We start from the raw sequence: 18,203 nt of genomic DNA on the forward strand, positions 1-18,203 counted from the left end.
AAGTGTTCATAAACTTTTTTTTTTTATAACAAACATGGTATACATACCTGCTTTGTGCAATGGTTTTGATCTTCCTCTTCTTCTGCCCCTGTCAGCGCTCCTGGCTCTTCTCAGTGTGCCACCATAGGAAGTCCTATGGTGGCATACTAGTGGTTTTGATCTGGAGCCACACTGCCTCAGTCTTTAGACACAGACAGTGCGGCTCGCCCCCCTCCCCCCCCCAAAAAAAACATTTACAAATGGAAAAAGAAAATATGGACAGCTGCACTCCAAAAAACCTTGATGGTTGTCTTTATTTAAAAAAGGAAAAATGCACTACAAGTCACAGCACACAACATGGGACTTGTGACTTGTAGTGCATTTTTCCTTTTTTAAATAAAGACAACCATCAAGGTTTTTTGGAGTGCGGCTGTCCATATTTTCTTTTTCCATTTGTTGCCTTGTGCATTGCCAGCACCCTTGATCTTCTGAGACCATACTGATCTTTCTTAAAAAAACATTTACCTTTACAACCACTTTACAGGAAAGCAATTCATGAAAAGAGGTCATACTCTAAAAAAACTGTCATCAAGGACATATGTCTCAAAACTTTCTAAACAAAGGGCCAGTTTACTGCCCCTAAGACTTTAAGAGGGCCGGACTGTGGCCAGTGAGGCTAGAAAATGCCCCATCATCACTGGGACTAGACAATGAGTGAGTGAGAAACTTATATAGCGCAAACAAATGCGAACTTAATCGCCTCAAGGCGCTGGCATCCAGAGTTGTACAGGTCTTTCAGAAGAGGTGGGTCTTCAGTTTTTTCCTAAAAACCCGATGGTTTTCTTCCAAGCGGATGATCGTGGGTAGAGCATTCCAGAGCCGTGGTCCTTGGACCGAGAATCTACGTTCTCCCTTCGATTTGTATCGGGATTTAGGGATTTGGAGAAGGTTTTGGTTGGTTGATCGGAGCACGCGCTGGGTGACGTAGGGTTTTATTTTCTCGCTTAAGTATTGAGGAGCTTTACCCTGTATACATTTGTGGGTGAGGCAGAGAGTCTTGAATGTCACCCAGGCCTGTATGGGCAGCCAGTGGAGGGACCTCAAGGCCTCAGGCTTGGTGAGTGGTGGGCATTAAAAAAAAATACATAATGCCTGTGGTCAGTAGGAGGAGGAATAGTAACCCATCATTGGTATTAGTTGGAGCAATAGTGCTCCATCAGTGATGTCAGTGAAAAGAACAGTGCCCAATCGTTTTTTATCAGAGGGAGAAATTATGCCCCATTGTTAATGTCTGGAAAATAATAGTGGCCCATAGTTGTTGGCAGTGGAAGAAAAAAAAAATGCCCTATTGTTGGTGTCAGTAGGAGGAAAATTTCCCAGGTGTTAGTGTCAGTGGAAAGAATGGTGCATCATTGTTGGTGTCAGTGGGAAGAAAAATGCCTCTCAACAGTGCCTCATATCCGGGGAAGGAATTTTTTCCAAGGGCCAGAAAAAGACAAGCAAAGGGCCACAGTTTGGGGACCACTGATCAAGAAGAATAGCCAGTAAGGCGTGTGAACAGTGGCATCCAAATTATGCTCCTCTAGAACTAGATGCTCTTTTTCCCAATGATTTACTAGAGATATGCAAGATGAAAATAATCATAATTTTTTTCATTGAGAAAAATGAAAACTGGCCAGAGTTACACAGTTTTTTTTTTGTCTGAAAACAGCTTCTATTACTATTATCTTGCATGACTTTTTTTTCATTGCATCGTCTATAAGCCTTCCTGAGTGCATGATAAGCACATAAAGGTCAAGCACATCTTGGGGATACATTTATGTTAGTAATAACTGGTGTAAAAAAGATAATGAATACATGGGTAAGGTAATGAGCTCTTCATGTAAGCGCTGTACAAAAATAAAGTGACAGATTGTCTGCCTTTCACAAAACAATGAGGCCAGTACTACATGGTGACTTGGCAATCACGATATTTCAGATATACATGGTCATGGCCATTTGTTGCTTGATTTCAAGTGCCTTTTCCTATGTCATTGGTAAATAGTTTCCTTGCTTTAGATTAAGCAGGCAAATAAGGTGCATTGATTTTCCTGGACATGACTGACTTTGAGCATTGTCCTACTGTCTGTTCCAAAGATAAAGGTCACTAGCACAGCTTCTCTTTCTCTATTAGAGATTTTAATGAAAAAGTCATCAGACAACAGAGAGGAAAAGAAAATGTGCTGGTGACACATGTCATGTACATGTCACAAAGATGGGCCCTCCATGATGTCAATTTAGTACGCAATACATCAATAAGGTTATTTTACTGTAAAATGCACCCTCAGGATATATCATTGCTTTCTGTAGTCACTAAACCAGTGTTTCCCAACTGCAGTCCTCAAGGCACACCAACAGGTCATGTTTTCAGGCTTTCCATTATTTTGCACAGGTGATTTGATCAGTTTCACTGCCTTAGTAATTACCACAGCCGTTTCATCTGAGGGAAATCCTGAAAACATGACCTGTTGGTGTGCCTTGAGGACTGGAGTTGGGAAACACTGCACTAAACTTACATTTCCTCACATACTTTCTTAGTTTTTCTAAATATTATGCAAATACAACAAATTAATGCAACCCTAGTTATGTGAAGACTATGAAATATTAAACTCTACGGGCCAGATTCACAGATAGCGGCGTATGTTTGAGCGGGCGTAGCGCATCTCATATGCGATACGCCGACGTAACATAGAGAGGCAAGATCAGTATTCACAAAGCACTTGCTCCCTAAGTTACGGCGGCGTAGCGTAAATGGGCCGGCGTAAGCCTGCCTAATTCAAATTAGGAAGGTAGTGGGCATGTTGTATTAAAATTAACCGTGACCCCATGTAAATGAAGGGCCGAACGAACAGCGCATGCGCGCGCATGCTCAGAATCACGTTGCATATACTCCCTAAGATACGACGGCTCAATGCGTATGACGTGAACGTAACCTACGCCCATCCCCATTCACGTACGACTTACGTAAACAACGTAAAATACGACGGCTGTTCTGACGTCCATACCCTAACATGACTTACCCCTGCTTTAGGTGGGATAACGTTACGCCAAACATACGCCTCACGTAAACGGCGTAGCTTACTGCGACGGGCGCAAGTACGTTTGTGAATCGGTGTATCTAGGTCATTTACATATTCGACATGTAAATCAATGGAAGCGCCCCTAGCGGCCAGCGTAAATATGCACCCAAGGTACGATGGCGTAGGAGACTTATGTCGGTCGGATGGAGCCAGAATTCAAGCGTATCTGGTTTCAAGAATACGGCGCATAGATACGACGGCGCATCTGTGGACTTACATGGCGTAATAAGAAAATACGTCGGCGTAAGTCCTACCTGAATCTGGCCCTACATGTCCACAAATGCATGTTTTATTTTTTAGTAGAATTTCTTGCAAAATTTGGCGTATTGGCTGATTGGCAGCTGACTAACATAGGTCTGGTGAGCAGTTTTATTGAGTGACTCCCTAGGTGTTCAAACCCTGAATAATCAGTGTTAGGGTATCAGCATACACCTTGGGGTGACCACAGGTTTCAGAGTAATACTAAAATAAAGTACGAACATTTTCGGGAACCAGTGGAGGCATTGAGAGCCTACAACATTACTTATAGCTGAGTATATTGTAGCAAAATGGATAAACTGTCATAAAAAAATATAAATAAATATATATATAAATATAAATAAATATATAGAGGCTCTGCAGAGTGCGACTTCTCTTGCAAAATGAACAGTCTATTTGTCTTTGCTGAATGAATCCCAATGCATGTTGCATATTGGCTGATATCTGAGCACATGGTTGCACATGAGGTGTGTAAAAGTGATCTACAGGTAGGTGGATGCAGAGTATGAGAAAGGCAGATTTTAAATGAGAATGTTAAAATGTTACAAATTGAAAATTGAAACCAGAACCAGAGTGACAGCTTTTGAAATAATGGACACTGAAAGGTACATTAGGTTTTTACATTTGTAAGTTGTTCAGTACAGTTACAACAGATCTTTGTAAATGACTAAAGTAATAAAGCCCCACATGTAGCAAATCATAATTCGTACATCATTGTTTGCAACATTTTCAACCAAAGAAACAAAACACTGCTAAGGTTCACAGTTCTAGGAAACAGACTATGTTCTGCTGAGCTGAGTTGACATGAAGAGAAAAGAAACACAAATAAAAGCCTCAATAAGTACATCAAGCTGAGAAACATAAAAAAAGTCTGTGTAGTTACAGTTGTTTTGACCCCTTTTGCACAGTGGATGTATACATTAAAGTGGAGCAATGCATGCCCCACTGACTTTGGCTGCCTCGTACTGTATGTACTGCAATTAAAAGCACATCATTGGGGAGGTGTAACAAAAAAAAACGATGGTGGCCTGTATCCGCTGACAAACAGATTTTCACTTTTTATGTTGAACAAGTACTGTATACTTTGCAGTATAAGAAGCTTGTCATTCCTTTACAATATGTAATCTCAGTGTCCAGAGTCTGTGAAAGATATAACATGTTTTAGGCTCTTTAACTTTAGAACATATTCCAAAATTAAAATTTCAGCACAAGGTGAAGTGACCTTTTAACTATGAATGCAACTGATTTCACCTTTGTAGCAATAAAGTAAACCTAGTCTTGGCCCATTAAACTGGCTTACTTTAATCCCTCTGTCCTTAGCAGGACCTTTCATTTACTCCCCCACTCTAATCAGCTGCTGGGAGCAGTATAAACTACTAATTCACTGTAAGCTATGCTCATGGTATAGCTGACACACATCTATGGATTCTCTCCATTCTGCAATGTCACAGTGCTGGCACTTAGTGACTGGTCCAGCATTGTTGCATGGTATGAGTAATATGTTCTTCCATATCCAGAAGTTCTCAATTTCCCCACTCCATGTACCTAAACTGCAGGGAGTGATGGAAAGTTGAGAATTTGTGTCAGGAAGTCACTAGCACTAGAAGAGCTGAAGCCTCTAGACGTCCACAGGTGCATAAGCGCAGATGTGCAGGTGCCAATTTGCCTGTGCATACCCACGCACACCTGCCGCAAATGTTAGCACCAATGACACTATTTAAACTGCAGCAGTGCTATCAGCCAGTGTTGTGTGATCTCTAGCTATTACCTGTGTCCCTGCATCCATTCCTGTGTTGACTCCTGTTATTGACGTGGCTTGCCTTAACCTTGCTTGAACTGCACTGACCTTAACCATTTCGCTGGCCAATGACCAGAGCACTTTTTGCAATTCGGCACTGTGTCACTCTAACTGACAATTGCGTGGTCATGCGACGTGGCTCCCAAACAAAATCACCTCTGCAGTTTTTATTTTTTGCGCTATAAACAAAAATAGAGCAAACATTTTGAAAAAAATGCAATATTTTTTACTATAATAAATACCCCCAAAAAAATCTCTAAAAAAACAAGATTTTTCCAAAGTTTAGGCCGATGCGTATTCTTCTACATAGTTTTGGTAAAATAAATCACAATAAGAGTATATTGATTGGTTTGCGCAATAGTTATAGCATCTACAAAATAGGGGTAGTTTTATGGCATTTTTATTATAATTTTTTTTTTACTAGTTATGGCAGCGATCTGCAATTTTTATCATGACTGCGAGTTTATGGCAGACACATCGGACACTTTTGACACATTTTTGGGACCATTGTCATTTTTACAGCGATCAGTGCTATAAAAATGCACTGATTAATGTAGTAATGACACTGGCAGTGAAGGGGTTAACCTCTAGGTGGCGCTGAAGGGGTCAAGTGTGTTCTATGGAGTGACTCTAACTGTTAGGGGGCGTGGCTACGAGTGACATGTCACTGATCACTGCTCCCGATGAGAGGGAGCAGACGATCAGTGACAGTGTCGCTAGGCAGAATGGGGAGATGCTTGTTTCCATTTGCCTCTCCCCATTCTACAGCTCTGTGATCTGATCGCGGGACACCAGCGGGCATCGAGTTCGCCGGTCCCACGAGCACTGTCACGGAGCACAGTCACGGAGCTATATATTACTTTGCCCAGCCTTGCCATTCTGCCAACGTAAATGTACAGGAGCTGGTCCTCAACCGGTCCCTGGAATTCTACTTTGCCGACCCCTGCTTGTACCCTGGCCATTCTCTGCCTACCACCTATGCCTGTATCTGACTGTTGCAGACCTGGCTTGTCTGACCTTGTATCCAGTTTTTTTCCAGCTCTACTCAACAACTACCTGGTCCCTGCTGGTTCTTCACCTGCTGGGTGTTACCAATCCTGCCGCACCAGCCATCTGCTAGCTACCCATCAAGAATTTGCTGCATGCTGTCTGCCCTGGCCTGGGTGGATATGGATCACCATAACTTATGACACAATTTAATAAATCAGAACCTTTAATTTAAATTCCCAGTATAGAATTAATTGCAAAGTTGAATTGGTTCAGCTTGGACCAATGTAAGTATGCATATTCCATACCTGTGGAATCCCTGTGGAAGTTGGAAATCAATGGAAAAGTCACTGGTAATACAATACAGGCATACCCCACTTTTAAGTACACAATGGGGTTTATTTACTAAAGCTGGAAAGTGCAAAATCAGGCTCACTTCTGCATAGAAACCAATGAGCTTCCAGCTTTTATTACCAGGCTTAATTGAACAAGCTGGGGTTAGAAGCTCATTGGTTTCTATGCAGAAGTGAGTCTGATTTTTCACTTTCCAGCTTTAGTAAATAAACACTATTGTGTACTTAAAAGTAGGGTATGCCTGTAATTATTACCACTGTCTTTCTGATTCTGTGCTGAGTGGTTGACTTGCTGCATAGTAACCATAAGAGGTCCCCCACTCAGCATAGGTGCCACTCACAAAACACCTTGCATTTTCTTAATGAACGCAAGGTGTTCTTAAACTGTACAATGCAGAGATTATGACATTACTGCCCCACCAGATCAAACAGGGCTAAGATGCAAGCTTTCTTGGCTGTAAAGGCTAGGAGGGTTTAGTCCCACTTTAACCTCCCTGGCGGTATGATTCTTTCCGAAAAAACATGCTGAAAGCGGTACCATTATTTGCAAGGAAATTTGGCGTTTTATATTGTAGGTCTGTAATTTTTAGAAATAACTCACTTAAATCTGACCAAACAAGATTCTAATAGGCATCCCGGGTATGAAATTCTTTTAAAAACAAAATTATAAATTATAATATAATAAATAATTATAAATAATTATAACAAATAATAATATAATTATAATAAAAATTATTCAATAATGTAATCAAATTAAAATCACTGAAATTTGCTCAGTTGCAGAATTGTTGCTGTCATTATTTTTTTTTTTTTATGACGAATTTCCCCACAAATCGCTATCGCACAATTCTGCAAGTGATTATAATTTATTATCGCTGTTTTTTAGCTGATCTAAAACCATTTTTGACATAAAGGGACACTTTTGGTTGCTATGGACAATCTACAGTTTACAGGGAGAAAGAAACGTTTTTATTATATAAAATGACATGCATGACACAGGACAGACCACTAGGGACAGGGGGGGGTGTGTTTTTTTTACATACAGTACTGTAATCTATAAGATTACAGTATACTGTATGTAAGGTGTTTGTTTACGTTTTTGAATTTGGCGCCGTTCTCCGTCCCCGTGCGTCGTAACATCGCAGGGAACGGAGATCGGCGTCACACGGAGGCACTATGTGAATCGAGCGAGGTCCCGCTCGCTCACACAGCGCGGTGGCATCGCTGGATCCAGGGACAAGGTAAGTAAAAAGTGCCTGTGGATCTAGCGAGGCAAGCCCGAGACTGACTCGGGGTTACCGATCGTAGCAGGAAAATCTAACCCCGAGTCAGTCTCGGGAACACCGCCAGGAAGGTTAAAGTGGAACTAAACCCTCCTATCATTCACAACCAAGTTGACTGCATTCTTAGCATCTGTTCGATCTGCAGTTGCCATGTTGCTGCACATGTGATCAGTTATGACACCAGCCATTTGATGCCTTGACAGTTTGGTTTAGAGCCAACATAAGCACAATAGTAGCTATAACAGATATCATTCAAGGCATGCCTTGGTATTAACTGTCTTGGGAGACAGGTAAATCACTGGATTTATTTCCACGTTAAAATTGACTTGAGTACTATTGACAAAAGGCTGCAACAGGTGCTGATTCTGGTCACAAAGGTGTAGCTGCACCTACACAATTGACGCCAAGGCAGATAATAATGCCAGGTTCTGGTATGTGCTTAATCTACTTGCTGCTTGAGTTTCTCAACAGTAGGTCGCTTTGCCATCTTTTTATTGTTTGAAATAAGCTGAAATACATAACTTTGCAAAAAAGTAAAGGGGTTCAATACCACAATGCTGTGAAAGATATGTTTTCTGTCATGGGCTATCTATGGTTAGCTTATGTGCCTGGAACAAAAAGTGAATCCGCACATTCAATTTAATTAAGACAGCCTGAATGAGCACAAATGTTTTTGTCTTGCAGCCAGTAGAATGAAAGAAGTAGCTTTAACTTTTAATTTAGATCTTAGCCAAACCTCTGTTACTGCATGCACAATCACCCCTTGATAACATCACTATTACTACTATTAATTCAGCTGTAGAGAATGCACAAATGTTTACGTTGTATTCTGTTACCTTTGCATATTTTTCTATAATATTATTAACAAATTAACATTGCTAAGCATGAGGCCTCGTACACACGACCGAGGAACTCGTCGTGAATGAAACATCGTTTTCCTCGACGAGTTCCTTGTTAGGCTTGTCGAGAATCTTGACAAGCTTTCTTTGCGTACACACTGTCAAGACCAAATCTTGTCGTTCTCAAACGCGGTGACGTTCAACACGTACGACGGCACTATAAAGGATAAGTTAGATTCCAGTGGTGCCAACCTTTTGGAACTACTTTTGCTAATCTCGTGTTGCCGCGTGTTAGTAAAAGTTTGGTGAGTGACGATTCGCGCTTTTCTGTCTTCGTGCTTTCAGATCGTTTTCTGCCGTTCAGTTTGTGCTTGTGGGTTCGTATCTTGTCTTTCAGGGCGTGTGGTCAGGTCGTATTTATTTGTTTTACAATGCGTTCCTGTCCGCTCGTTTCTGGTTTTCAGGTCGTTCTTCATAGGACTTGATGTTCTTCAGTGCGTTCGTTCTGATTAGTCGTTCGTTTCTAGCCATGTTGCAGGCACCTGCTCATCATCGAGTTCGTGTTATGCAGTCAGTGTGTGTTGGTCTTCTTGTTTTAGACCTAGACGAGTCCATGAACAGGGTGAGGAGGTGTTCATGGACCAAGAATTGGTTGCTCCGTAGGAACCAATTCTCTCATATGCCTCTGCTGCGGGAGATCCAGGAAAATAATCCTGATGACTACAGGAATTTTCTGAGGATGTCTGACCCCGTATTTCAGCACCTGTTGGCTTTGGTGTCGCCATATATCACCAGGCAGGACACCGTAATGCGGGAAGCCATCAGCGCTGAGCAGAGGCTAGTTGCCACGTTACGCTATCTGGCAACTGGGAGAAGCCTGCAGGACTTGAAGTTCACGACGGGCATCTCCCCCCAGGCTCTGGGCCTCATAATTCCGGATACCTGTTCTGCTATAATACAGGTTCTGCAGGACGACTATATGAGGGTAAGTTTTCTCCTTTAATATCACATTCAATGTATTTAATGTATGCTAATGTATTGTATTTATTTCCTCCTTCCCTAATTACCATGATTGTAATATGTTGTGAATGTCCCCTTTGCCCCCATGCATGCTGTAAGCTTTCAATGCCCCTTTTTTGGCCTACATGCATATTTCCCTTCACTTACCTCCCCAGCATTCTAACCTGGACCCAAACACACCTAGCCTAGTCCCTTCCCAATGTTTTTTGTAAGATCCATTGTAGTGCTTTATCCCCCCCCCCCCGCAATGTGTTTTATAGTATAGCATCACTTTTTTTTCTTTTTTTTGAGGTCCCAAACTCATCTAGCTCCCCCCCCCCTAAAAAATTTACAATGGTCCATCAGAGGGGGCGAGGAATGTGATAATTGGGCCTTATATTTTTGGGGTTAAATGCTCCTTAAAATAAATGTTATAATGATATTGGCCAATAATGTTTTTGTATAACCTGCTTGCAATGTTATGTGCAAAAGTAAAAAAAAAATTGGTTTGATTCCACAGCTTCCGTCCACGCCATAGTATTGGCAGACTGTGGCATCAGAGTTTGCTACGTGGTGGAACTTCCCCAAATGCGGTGGAGCCATTGACGGGAAGCATGTCCGCATCGTGCCACCACCCCGTTCTGGTTCCCAATTCTACAATTAGAAGGGGTTTAATAGCATTGTGCTGATGGCGGTGGTGTCAGCACAATATGAATTCCTCTATGTGGATGTGGGGAAGAACGGCCGGATGTCGGATGGAAGAGCCTTCAGGCAGACAGAGTTTGCGCTTCGTCTCCAGAGCGATGACCTTGCAATGCCAACGGATGCCGAGAATGTTGAAGGACTCCCCTTTGTATTTCTGGCTGATGAAGCCTTTGGCCTGGGACCGCATCTCATGAGGCCATTACCTGAAAGCACCCTCACTCCAGAAAGTGTTCAACTACCGGCTGGCCAGAGCCCGAAGAGTTGTGGAGAACGCCTTCGGGATAATGGCCAGCTGGTTCCGCCTGTTTTTAACCGCAATGCATATGGCGGAGTATAAATGGAACTATATTATTTTTTGTTGCTGCATATTGCAAAATTTTTTAAGGAGACAGTCTCCTACCTATATGGTCACAGTGGGGCCCGAGGCCGGACTTACCTCAGGTGAAATCACCTTGCCGGACCTAGAACCTGCCAGTACTGACTCCCCCCCCCCCCCAAAGTGCCCGTGCAGTCCGGGATTTTTTTTATTATTTGCCATAAACTGGCATTTTTTTTTTTTTACGAAAAATAAAAACAGAATATTACATAGCACAAAATATAACAATGTAAACCTCTAGGCAATAACGCAGACATTGTACATTTTTTTTAAATTGTCTACCTGCCCATTGTAAGATGGGTGTTGGCACCCCTGGACAAGCCAAAATTTGAAGATGCACTTTTTAGGGTTAAAAATTATCCCTATTGTCAACATGTGCTAGCTGCCATCATGGGTGATCAATGGACGTGTTTTATGGATGCAACCCCTTCTTCCTTTCACCTACTTGATTTGCGAAGAAGGGGTTGCACCCACAAAACATGGACATAGATATCCCGAGATGGCAGATAGCACATGTTGACCCACTGTGTGCATCTTCAAATTTTGGCTTGTTAGAAAAAGTACAACAATTTTGGGGTAAAACTGGGAACAAAAATTGTTTTTTTTAGTTTCCCCCCAAGTCCTCAATTATGTCCTTCAAGCTTTTCTCAATAAAGGCCATTTTTTGCTTGATTACATACATCTCCCTACGGCACGTATTTGGAGGAGTAGATTTTGGGTCTTGGAATGGCAGGATCAAGGCCTTTCTTCTGCCACATAATCATCCCCTAAAAACAAAACAAAAAAAGGTATTAAACATCTGCAGGCCTACATCTCGTATTACCTGAAGCTGTGATGACAGATACTGACCTGTTGTGGTAATTTCAACCACTTCTCCTTCCTCCATATCCTGAGGTCTGGGTGGGCGCTGAGGTGTGGGCTCCTGGCGAGGTGGGCGCTGAGGTATGGGCTTCTGGCGAGGTGGGCACTGAGGTGTGGGCTCCTGGCGAGGTGAGCGCTGAGTTGTGGGCTCCTGGCGAGGTCTGTGTTTTCCTGGCTCAGAGGAGTGATGTCCTCCCAGTCTTCTGTCCAGAGAATGAAACAACAAATACACTTAGCACACACATATTTGAGGGCAAAACTAGGAATATTAAACATTGCTTGGAAGTGGGGTACAAGTGTCTGCTTGGGCAGTTACAAGCAGAAGACATGTTTTTTGGCAAACACTATTCTTGACTAATCACCTTTTTGGGACACGTTTTACACATGTAGACACCCCAAAAATGCACAGGAGCACCGGAGGTCACCCTAAAAATGTTGTTCTGGTGGCCCACACTAGTGCTCTTGAGTGCAGATGGGTAAACAGCTGCTGAGTGCCCTCTCCTTTTAGACTGATGTAATTTGGATTTGAATTCTAGTTACAAACACATCAGCTAGACACCTATTTAAACATATTTCTGGAATATAATCAAGCCTATAAAAATTTAGTTAACTCTGTATCTTCAGAAAACATCGTATGTAGTGGACAAACGAATGTGTCTGAAACGACCGTTATTTTAGAAGGTCCTATGTGCAAAAGCATCAACATGCACCAACATGCAAATTCTGAAAAACAATAAAAATAGGGACACAGGAGAAGTACTTACTTTTTTCAAGCATTCTCTTAATGCTCCTTAACTGTTCCGGCTACCTGAGTTTGAAGTCTGACCACCTCTTTCTGAGCTTCTCCTTCGATCGTTTCACCCCAAAATGATGATCCAGACTTCTTTGCACTTTATCCATAATTTTGACCTTCCTTAAATTAGGGTGGGTATAGGGCCCATGCTTGCCATCGTAATCAGACTTTTGTAAGATGTCCACCATTTCGGCCATTTCCGCGTAGGATGACTAATATTACAGCGGTAAGGTAAGGGGACACCTATACCCTAAGTTGCACAGAGAACCAGCAACCACCTATCAGTAGCACTTCATACCAGAGATTGACTACTAGCACCAGCACCTTCACCCTGATCACTGTGCACACACAGCTATCCATCCAGCTTGCACCTTATGGACATTATCTGCACTGTGTTTTTTTTCTTTGAAATTCATTAACATTTTTAATTTTTATGGAATTTAAGTGTGAATTTATCTATTTATGGTAGCATATGTCACATGATGATGCAATTTTAAGGATTTTATGAGTTTTATTCTCACATCTGTTTTGTGGTACACTTTTCACAGTATTTGGACATTTTATTAGTCCATTGTTTATACCGTCGCAGCTGAATATTTATATTTTATTGTTGCTATTTTGACCATTCACTTATTGCCTTTCAAGTGTACCTGTCACGTTAGCGCATTTGCACTTTATCACTTATTTATGCACAGCGCAGCACTACTTCTACATTTATATTGTTGGATGATTATATATCTGTAAATGCCAGTTGATATAATTTGAGATTTTCCTAGCTTGTGACGGAAAATATTGATTATATGATGACAGGAGGCGAGTATCTTGTGCATTAATCTTCCTTTATTAATGCTCACAGCAGAAAACATTTCTAATAACTTTAATGTAAAAACTTTTTTAAAACAGACTACCCCTACAGTAGTCCATACAATCCTTAACCACGCCCCTGTTAGTGACCCCATAAAAGGGGCTGTCTGTGAATGTTCCTCCTCTTTCTTGATGCGATAATCTTCATATAAAATGGTACCAGAAAGAAGGATCGGAGCGTGTCCTTGGAGCGACGACCGGCCGGTCGACCTCTGAATGGCTTCCAACGGGGAGTGCACCATCAACAATGACCCAACAGGGGTTTCCGGAGCAATAAATCCACAACGAGGATTGTCTAGTGAGCTGTCTTCCAACGGGAAAGCAGAATACGATCAACCTCCAAACCGGATTATCCATCCGCCATTACCAGCTCGGCCCTCAGTAACCTGCGAAAAATGAGAAAACAATCGTAACAGGGAGGGTCGGGAGGGAAGATACTCGCCTCCTGTCATCATATAATCAATATTTTCCGTCACAAGCTAGGAAAATCTCAAATTATATATCAGACAGGAGGCTCATATCTTGTGCAAGTTCAAAGCTCAAATACATAAACAGATATGATAAAAAACACAAGTCATAACTCTAAGGGAGAATCGCTAAAGATACATGGTCTTGAGGTCTGAAATAGAATTGACGGAACGTGGACTCGGAAGACCAATCCGCCGCTCTCAAGAGATCGGAGAGAGAGCCTCCTGAAGTGACTACTTTGGTAGCCATGGCGCCCCTGGTGGAGTGAGCTCCGAACAGGGTGACGTCGATCCCCGCCATTTCCATGGCGGTTCTCACCCATCGTGCCAGGGAGGCAGATGAGACAGGTAGATGTGGTTTGACATAGGATATAAGGAGTTGAGAAGAATCTGTAGGGCGTAAATTAGCCGTGAGGGATTCGTATGTCTGAAGACACCGAACGACACAGAGGAGGGGATGTGTAGGAAAAGAAGGGTAGAAAACCGAGTGAATCGCAGTCTTGGTCCTGCGCACAATGGAGAATTCAACGCCGTGTGGCGAAAATTGCCTTCTGGAGACGTCAAGAGCTCTAACATCTGAGACCCTCTTGATGGAAATTAAACAAAGAAGGACCGTCAGTTTTATAGATAAAAGTCTCAGGGACAGGTCCGAATTGTCCCCCCAACTGGCGAACATATCAAGTACCTTTGAAACATCCCAGGTCACTTGATATCTAGGCCTAGGGGGACGTTGAAATTTTATGCCTCGTAACAGCCGGCATACTAAAGGATGTTTGCCCACCGGCAAAGAATCCACGGGGCAATGATAGGCTGAAATAGCCGATCGATAGATATTAATAGAACTGTATGCCTTGCCGGATTCGAAAGACTCTGCCAAATAATTAGCCACTAGTGAAACAGGGGCCTGTATGGGATCAACCTGTCGTTGATTACACCAACGAACCCAGAGTCCCCAGGCTGATCGATATGCCGATCTAGTCCCGGGGGCCCAGGCCAGGGAGAGGAGATTCCGAGCCGAGACTGAAAGGTCTCTATCTGCGATCGGGATCCCGAGACTAACCACGCTAGAAGTGGCAGGTTGTTCTCCAGAACCATGGGATGAGGATCCCCGGTCGGGTTGGTGAGGAGGTGAGGAGAGAAGGGGATCAGTCTGGGGTAATCTACAGCCATTCCCAGAAGCAGCGGAAACCATGGTTGGGTCGGCCACCATGGGGTAACTAAGACCACTGTCGCTCCCAGGTGGGTTATCCGTGGGAGAAGTCTGGGGATCATTTGAAAGGGGGGAAACGCGTAGTGCGTCCCCTCTGGCCAGGGCTGGCGGAGAGCGTCCACCGCATGTGCCTCCGGATCTGGCCTCCAGCTGAAGAAGCGAGGTAGCTGACGGTTGAGGCGTGAGGCAAAGAGATCGAAAGATAGCGGACCCCAAAGTTGCTGCAAACGAAGAAAAATTGATCGATCCAATGTCCAATCGCTGGAATCTCGGAGATACCGAGAGTTCCAGTCGGCTACCGAGTTGGATACCCCCGGGATGTATTCCGCTATAGGGGTGATGTTGTGAGATAGGCAGAAATGCCAGAAGTCCCTCGCGATATATGCCAGCGTCTTGGATTTGGTGCCACCCAGTCGATTGACATATTGCACCGCTGCCACGTTGTCCATGCGAAATAGAATACAGCAAGTGGACGTGTGAGGCATGAAACTCTTGACGGCGAACAGGGCCGCCAAAAGTTCCAGTGCATTGATATGCAGGGAGGTTTCCGTAGCGGACCACGTCCCTCCTGTGGAGGACGTCCCGCACCGGGCACCCCAACCCCTGCGACTGGCGTCTGATTCTATCACGACGTCCGGAGAGGGGTTGAAGATGGTTTTGCCGTTCCATTCCACGGCATGATGAAGCCACCATCTCAGTTCCTCGGTGGTCCCTTGGCATAAGGGAATTTCGTCTGAGTACCTGAGGCCTTGCCTCAGGTGCATAATTTTGAGCCGTTGGAGGGCTCTGTAATGTAGGGGAGCTGGGAAGATGGCCTGGATGGAGGCCGCGAGTAGGCCCACCAACCGTGCTAGAGTGCGGAGGGATAAAGAACCTCTGTTCAGTGCTGCCCGAATCTCTTTGCGGATGAGCGCAAGTTTCGTCTTGGGTAGACTGAGGGTTGACTGGATGGTGTCTACCGTAAAGCCCAGGAATTCTATTTGTTGGGCTGGAGTTAGGCTGGACTTCTCGTAATTGATTACGAATCCCAGTTCTTGGAGTAGGGAAAGTGTCCAAGACATGTGAAGCAGGGCCTGATCTCTGGAATAAGCCATGATGAGGATGTCGTCGAGATAGATAATCAGACGAACACCTCTGTTCCTTAGGGCTGCCACCACTGGTTTCATCAGTTTGGTAAAACACCATGGGGCAGACGAGAGGCCGAACGGAAGGCAAGTGAATTGCCACATTCTGCCTTTCCACGGGAAACGAAGTAGGTGTTGTGAATTGGGATGAATGGGAACCGTAAGATATGCATCTTTCAGGTCCACCTTCACCAGCCAATCGCTGGGGTGGAGGAGGTCTCGGAGAAAGTGGATGCCTTCCATTTTGAAATGTCGGTATTCGACATATTGGTTCAAGCCCTTCAGGTTTATCACTGGGCGGAAGCCTCCCCCTTTCTTGCTTACTAGAAACAGGTTGCTTATGAAACCTGGGGAAGAAGGATCTACTTCTATAATGGCCTGTTTCATGACCAGATCTAGAATCTCTTTGTCTATGAGGTGTTCTTTTTGTTTTGCAAACCGAATGGGTGGGGGGATAATGTTGAGAGTCGGAGGGGATAGTAGTTCTATGATAAACCCCGTAACGGAGTGTAGGATCCATGCGTCTGCCGTAATCGCAGACCAATGTTGGAAAAAATACCTCAGGCGTCCCCCCACAGGAGTGTAATCGAGTGTGGTGTAAGGTATGCTCACCGGTATGAGGTCGGGATCGTGGGTAACCTCGTCCACCACGTCCGCGCCAGGATCTGCCTCGAGGAGGGAAGAACGGTGCGGGTTGTGCCATAGGAGTGGTGTAGGACGGAGCCTGGTACTGATATTGGGCAGTGGGTCTGCCCTGTGGCCTGAAGAAGGAAGAGCGGCCGGCAGAACGGCCTCTATTTCTGCCGGCCCTGTTAAAAACCTTGTTTGTGCCCGTTTTTCTTAGGGAGTTCTGAGCCTTATCCAGACTGGAGAACAGTCCAACAAATTTATTAATATCCTTGATGACCATGTCACCAAAGAGCATGCCTTCGGCTGCCGGGCCAGGTTCGGATTCCGCCAGGTGGGATAACTGGGGGTCTAAGCGCATCAGGATTGACCTGCGCCTTTCTATTGAGCATGCTGTGTTTGCGGTGCCAGCTAGGCACAGGGCTCTCTGTGCCCAACCTCTCAGCTGCGGTAAGTCAACTGGTTGTTCAGAAGCTGCCGCCTGTTCTGAGAGGTTGAGTATTTTGGTTAACGGGCCTATCAGATCCAGGACGCGGTCCTGTATGGCTCGGAAAGACCGTTCAATGCCCTTCTTTTGAAATTTTCCTGTTTTTAGCAGGTATTTCATTAACACCGGATCAACCTCCGGGGTTGCTACCACTTTCTTGGGAATGGAGGGCCTGGGGCATTCGGCCCTCAATTTATTGCGGCTACCCTTGTCTAAAGACTTCCTTGCCCATAGTTCCACGTATTGCGAAACATGTGGTAAAGGGGTCCACTCTCCAGAGCGCGGGTGTGTTATGGCGTCTGGGTGAAAGAAGGGTTCGCCGAGGGCGTCCAAAAGGACTTCGTCCTGCGTGGCAGGAGTGGCTGCTGTGTTAAGAGCCGTAGCCCCAGCATCTTCATTATCCGAATCAGAAACGGATCCTTCCGATCCCTCTAAAGGGTCGGCAGAGTCCTCCTCAGAGGAGTCCACGTAAGAGTCAGGTTTTGCTCTTCTGGTGGTATTAGGTCCCTTTTCCTGGGTCTCCCTGAGATTCAGGGGTCGAGTTGTGTTTAAATGATGCTGGGGTTGGTAGACTGAGGTGGGTGCTACCTGTAGCATATTAGTTACTTCCCCTGCCGGGGAGTCATGGACCGCAAGGGCGTGCTTCCTTTTTTGTAAGGATTTTCCCTTTTTATTAGGCGGTTCACCGCACTGAAGCGGGGTCGGTGTCATATCCGTGGGTTGTAGTGCCCAGGGGGATGGGGTGGTGACGGCCAGGGCGGCCTGAATAGACATCTGTATGATGTCCTGGAGTTGGGTGGCACTCAGGGTGTGTGAGGTGCCTGTAGATTGCATTTCCCCACTGGGGTTCAGTGGATTGTTATCAGTCATCCTGTGAGTGACTTAAGGCAGTATGCCAGTAAAGGGTGTTATCTAGGTAGGCTCCGTTTAGATATGAATATATCTTTATATTATTTATTTATTTATTTATTTATTTCCCACTGGTCTATATAATTGGTATTATGCGATCAGCACAGGGTCTAAAGTGACTGAGGAGTAATCAGCGCTGGGGCTAGCTAAGGATATGGAATATAC

The sequence above is a fragment of the Rana temporaria genome, chromosome 3 (genome assembly GCF_905171775.1).
Source record: "Rana temporaria chromosome 3, aRanTem1.1, whole genome shotgun sequence".
Lineage (NCBI taxonomy): Eukaryota > Metazoa > Chordata > Amphibia > Anura > Ranidae > Rana > Rana temporaria.